This window comes from Sinocyclocheilus rhinocerous, unplaced genomic scaffold (assembly GCF_001515625.1).
Source record: "Sinocyclocheilus rhinocerous isolate Xijiao unplaced genomic scaffold, SAMN03320098_v1.1 scaffold273, whole genome shotgun sequence".
NCBI classification, from domain to species: Eukaryota; Metazoa; Chordata; class Actinopteri; order Cypriniformes; family Cyprinidae; genus Sinocyclocheilus; species Sinocyclocheilus rhinocerous.
Window position 1 is genome coordinate 2,254,461 of NW_015656360.1, and position 6,650 is coordinate 2,261,110.

Sequence of the window (6,650 nt, forward strand, 5' to 3'; positions counted from 1 at the left end):
CCATGTATAACGCTTCTCATAACTATAGTATGTGAAAATAAGTGTATTCACTGAGCTGATGATCTGAATGAGAGAGAGAGAGAGAGAGATGCAGAGCAGGGCCAGGCCAGGAACAGGATGAGAACGCTGCTTTAGAACATTGATTTTGAAACTTGTGAATCCATTAGAATCATTAGCAGACAGAATCGTGATTCATATATGAATAGATTTTTACGTGCACCTCTAGTTTTCGATTCTTCTTCTCTAAAGCAGCGCAGCATGGCCTCGCCCCCTTTTGCTGCGTGTTCCCGGAGGCGGGGTTTATGTAAAATTCTGGATTCTTGACGTAACGGACCTGGGAAGAATTTAGGACTGAGTCCTTGGTTTTAGTCCTACACCTCAGTAAACTCCTATTCAAGCTTTTTTAACCTAGATGAAGACCTGCTGTCACTTTTTGGCCCAACGATGTCCCAGTTTGAGCTGTCCTCATCTGTTGCCAATTTTCCCTCTCTGAGACCAGGTCTTTGACTTACAGTCACTATTTATAGCAATAGACGTCTGTACTACTTACAAGTCCTCTACGGGACCTGTGTCTCCCTTTATAGGCCTGAAATAAAGACTCATTTCCGTGGGGCATGTTTTGTTTTTTTTGTCTTCATACCCGACCCATGTGGCTAGGTTGAGCATATTGTTCTTGTCCTCCATTAATTGCATAGCACAAATGCTTAGTTGTGAAATCCATTTAATCTATTTCTGTACCTCAGATCTCAACAGTATGTGAATAGCTGTGTCCATCTGATTGACATTTTTTGTTTGGTTGACATTTGCTAGTGTCACCAAAACATGCAGCAACTGTCCACACCATAGCAAATGTCATGGAAATGTCATGTGCCCTGGGCTGTAGTTTGGAGGGTTTGGTTGGTGGTCTGAAAGATGATCTTGTGTTTTCTTAAAGACAAGCGTTCTTCATTGTTTAGTCTTGAAGATGATAAGGAGCTTATAATAGCGTGGCTTTATCCAAACAGTTTATGGGTCAGTGAAGAGGCCATTTTTTAATTCTGTTACAAAAATAAATAAATATATATATATATATTTTTAAATGCAGTTCACACATACAGTGGCTTGAATTCACCTCTTACATAACGATCATGTTTTTAAAATCTATATTAAAAATGTACTTTGATATGCAATGATAACATAGAAAGGACCCCTGCAGACCCTCATGACTGTGCATCAATGTTGATAAATCTCTTTAAAAATGTGAATTTAATGACAAGGCAAGGTTTGTTGCAAAATGTTATGTTGTATGACTCCCATAAATATAATAATATTTTTAAATAATTAATGATACTGGTAAAACATTTTGACTTTTTACCTTGAAAAATAAAGAGTAAAACTTTCTTGAAAATAGGATGCATACCAGTGCTATTTTAATATCATTGAGATAATGTTTGTTAATATTTGGATTATTTTTATATTTTCTGTTTTCATTTCAATTTTAGTTAAAATTATTTACATTCTTTATTTAAATGTTAGTATTTTTGTTGTATTTTTGTCATTTTATTATTTCTATTTTTAATGTCTACATTAATTATTGACTTGCCAACGAGCTTAAATAAAATATTTTATTTCATGTTAACATTTATGTTATTTAAAGTAACTAAAATGTTTCTTTTTATGGTTTTAGTTTTAGTTAACCTGTAGTTTAAACCTTTTTTTTTTTTTTTATCAATCCTTTTCTTTATTGTGGACACGCCTGCACATCGTTGACCCTCAAATCTGTTTTGTCTACAATGTAGTCTGATTTGAACTAGATTGTGAGTAGATTTGAACTTTGTTTTATTCGAGTTCAAGTTTATTCACTCAGTATGTAAAGGGAAGACATTAGGTTATGACCATAATGGAGTGGAAGATACATCCACTTAATGCCATTACGACTCTGCGTATTATGGCTTAAAAGCTCATAAATATATAATATTGTTTAATAGAATGACTTTTAGATTTTTATGTACTGAACTTGCCATCCTGTATAATAGTCAGTCCCTGACCTGCATCTGAAAATACCAGGTCACTGTTTCTCCGACTGTCTTTGGAAAGCTAAGCTGAGACACAACCTGAATATACGTCATGTAAAATTTGTATCGATTTATGTCCTTCCCTCCAGACTCCAATCATGGTCAAAAGCAGAGTGCCATTTATTATGAGGGCTAATCATTAATATTGCCTCTCCATTAGCTGGAGTGCAGCTCTGTGACAGAATAATGGTCTGTGTCAGACAGATGAGAGGGTCACCGTGGATCTGCACGTGTCAAATTACACGTAAAAAATAAAACTTGAACTTGTCTTGTGGTAGGGATCATAGCTCTTTCATTTTGACCACTCCCTAATTTTGCATGAAAGATAAATCTTTCCCACCGATGCTTTTAGGATTTTTCCATTTGATAAATAATAAAAGAGTGAATTTTCATTTGGGAGCACATAAATGGTTTTGTCTCGGGCATTACCGTAACTGATGTTTACTGATTTTCCCGGATTGATCTGAAGTTACACAGGAAACGATAGCATAGGAGGGGTGTGAACTTACACTAATGCTTAATAGATCAATCTTTTTTATTATTATTATTAATGCTTTTATTCAACAAGGATGCATTAAATTGATCAAAATTGACAGTAAAGACATTTTTAATATTACAAAACTTCAAATAAATGCTATTCTTTCCTTCAATTGATCTAAGAATCTTGAAAAAAGTACAATGGTTTCCATAAAATATTAACAGTTCCAAAATATTAAGCGGTTTTCAATATTGATAATAATAAGAAATGTTTCTTGAGCAGCAAATCAGCATATTAATGATTTCTGAAGGATCATGTGACACTGAAGACTGGAGTAATGATGCTGAAAATTCAGCTTTGACATCGCTGTGATAAATTACATTTTAAAATAGACAATAGTTATATTAAATTGTAATAATATTTCACAATATTACTGTTTTTACTGTATTTTTCAGCAAATAAATGTAGCCTTGCTGAGCATTAGAGACTGTATGTTTGCTTCAGTCAGTGCTTTTGAAGTTGGGGACCATTTGAACAATAAATAATTGGCACATTTGACTAAACACTTGTGTAAGCTGTCAGTTATATTATTTACATGGGACAACAAAGAAATGATCACAAATGAATCATAACAGTTTAATGTTGGTAATTTTTGCCTATTATAATTATTATCTTTATCCATTTTGTTTAAATCAACCAATCAATTTACAAACCATTTGGAAAGCTTTTGTGGACCACAGTTGGACTGACTTGGACTGAATTATTTAATCAGAGCATATGATGCCTAGTATTACTTGATTTTGTGCAATTTGGTTTAATTTACACACTCTCAGACTTCTAACTCTCACCTATACAGGAGAAGATCCAAGACCGCAGACTCCCAGGCACAATTTTGTGTCATTAAACATGACATTTCCAATTATTACTAAACTTGCAAGAGATGCAGATAAGTTTTGTTTGCTTTGTAGAAACTGTCTGCAATGTGAAATGTGGAGTGACTATGAAAATAAGCTGTCTGCCATTTAATAAAATGAAGAAAGATGTTGAGCGATTTGAAGGTGAGGGACGTTCACATGCTGAGGGAGAGGCCTCTGACTCTGCAGATCAAATTTAACGGCACATTCCTGTGTGGGGGGTCATGACCTCATTTAACTGATGTCCATTTAAATTAAAGCCTGATCTGTAAATTTACTGTTCCTGATGACATTTATGTTCGGCCTACTGCACCACTGCCCAGGAGCACAGCTGACCTCAGATTACTTGAATAATTTGTGGCCGGTCAAAATCAGTGGCCAGTCAGTAATGATTTGTGATCAGTGACCTGAGATTAACCTCAGATATTAATGGCATCATAGTCGGGGTGCTTTGCACTAATGTGTGACTATCATGCATGTTTATTACACTAAATTAATCTTCATTTTTAAAAGTAAATAAAATTATAATAAAAATATAATAAGCAATTAATCAAAAATAAAATTAATAAGAGGAAAATGTATATTTAATATTAATATTATTAATAATATATGTTTATAAGCAGTTATGCATAATAATATGTATTAATAATAGTATATTTAAAAATTAAATATCATTATGCATAATATAGCATTTATTATTCATCTTTTACACAATATATTTATGTACACAGTATCTTTTTATATATTGTCATTACAAACATATATTATATACTATATATTGTTATACTATATATTATGCATTATATATATAAAATAGTTATTTTATATATTTAAATTGATAAAACGCTGTTGTGGAAGTGTACCAATAAGCATTTGTTAATATTGAAAAGTTACTTATGAATAAACATTACTGCAGCAGATATTTAGCTCTAAATTTGCTGAAACAACCACGGCCTGTTTTTAAGAAGTGTATAATACTAGAAATGGTAGGCAGAATCCCATAGGCGTTGAAATCTATATTTCAGGAAATGCAGAGCCTACACCGAACATGGCCGGTCTACTTTGAAGCCTGGATTCATGGAAGGAAAGTCCGCTTTGAGGTTGCAGCTGTTTTTGCTAGATTTTTCTCTGCTCTCAGACAGGTCTCAGCTTTTTTTCCCCCACACTTTTGAACACTGTGTACACTGTGCTATATGCTATTAAGCATTCTACAGTGAAGTGCTGGCATGAGACGGAGTTTGTGAGACTCCAAACCGACCACTCTGTCCTCCAGCATTTTGCCTTTGTTAGATAAGACCTCTGAAGAGAATCTGAAAGAGAAAATGAATCACAGCAACCTTAATCTGAATTGCAAGCGCTGGTTTGGTAAAGAACCGGATCATTTGCTGTAGTATAGTGGCAGTGTGCATTGTTTTTGTGCATGAGTGTGTGCTCTCACAGCAATAATGCTTTCAGCATAGTCCCTGGTGAAAACAAACCCTGTCAGCATCTACCCCTCTCCTCTTTTCCACGCCTCACGCTGTTACTGAAAAGCCGCTGCAAACAAATCCATCTCTCACTCAGTGTTTATCTCCTCCATAGTACCTGGACTCAGCTGCGGTTCATTCATTTTGAGGTGAGGTTTACAACAGTGTCTTTAATGTGTTTTTCTTTTATTGTTGAAGCACGCTCACTACAGCTGAATAGTTCTATTGAGGAACCATGAAAAAGGGTGTGTTGCTATCATCGTAATAGAAGCAGCATGAAAAACTGCATTGAATAAAGATGAAAAGTGAACTCATATCACATCTCAATTTTACAGAACACAATCTAAAGACATATGCAGTTCAAAACACAACAATCGCTTCTGAGGGGACATTCTTATTGGCCTTGAAATGAAAGCGATTGAAATCCTTTTGAAAACCTGAATTTGCAAGTGGAATGGTTATATAACGGGTCCATTCAGACAGCCGGTAACAGGGTCAGTGCTTTGAGACGTCCAGATCGTTACAGAAAAGAACATGGAGGCAGGTGAGTCTAGAGGAAGGGGGGGAGGGGGGGTTTGATGCCAGAGAGTTTTGATTGAAGTCTGCCGTGTGACTCATGTGACTGTTATTTCGAAGATTTCATTCACGGTTGTATATTCGCGACGTGTGATGAAGAGAGTTGGAGGCTGCCAAGCTGCAGTGTCTGGACTATGTCAAAGGTATTGCAGTTGACAAAGGAAATCAATCGCTGTCCCTTGTAGATGTCTTAATTCTCACTTGAAATGAAATGCCTGTTGTTGTTTTTTTTCAGTTCTTCCAGTAGAACTTGGTGACCTTGGTAATGTCTTAAAGGGAAAGTACACCAAAAATGAAAAGTCTGTCATCATTTACTCACCTTCATGTTGTTCCAAACATGTATGACTTATTTTTTTCTGTTTAACATGAAGATATTTAGAAGATATCTCCCCTTTGTATATGTTTTTTTTTTTTCACATACAATGAAAGTCAGTACTAGGATCCAGTGATTAGGACCCCACTGATTTTCCAACCCTATCTCACAGAAAACCATAACTAGCTTACAAGGTGGCAATATTGTATGAATTTGTACGATGTGAATTTTTAGGAAAAAAGTATCGTGGTTCCCTAAACAGCTGTCAGTGGGGCGTAATCAGATTGTACAAAAACACATTAATGAGATGTACAAATGATACAAATTAGTCACCAATTTGCCAAAACCTTACAAATTGCCATGAGATTGTGTTGGAATTGAATTGAATTTACAAAAACTTTTTTTTTTTTAATTATTCCATTTGAAGCAAGTCTTGTTGTGATGTGTGGCCACTATATAGTGAAAACTATTGAATGTTGACCCACATGTTTGTTTGTTTTTTCCCATTGAATAAGTACATCATCCAGGTATTCGAATTACACTAAACCTTTCCGTGTACTTTTAATGAAGGGACAGAAATCTGTCAGGTTTCATTATAAATATATTCCTTTGTGAACAAGATGAACAAGAGTGTTATGGGTTTGGAACAACGTAAATTATTATTATTATTATTTTGTGCATCAGGCGAAGACAGAAATGCGTTCCCAAAAACTTGGCTTATTGCAATTTATATTGTGCAATTTCTGATCTTGTGGGTTGGTTCTGAGCATGAGGTTGCAAATCTGTAATGAGCCACATTTCCATATAAAGAAGGCGTCTTCGTGCTGTAAAGAATGACAATGACTTAAT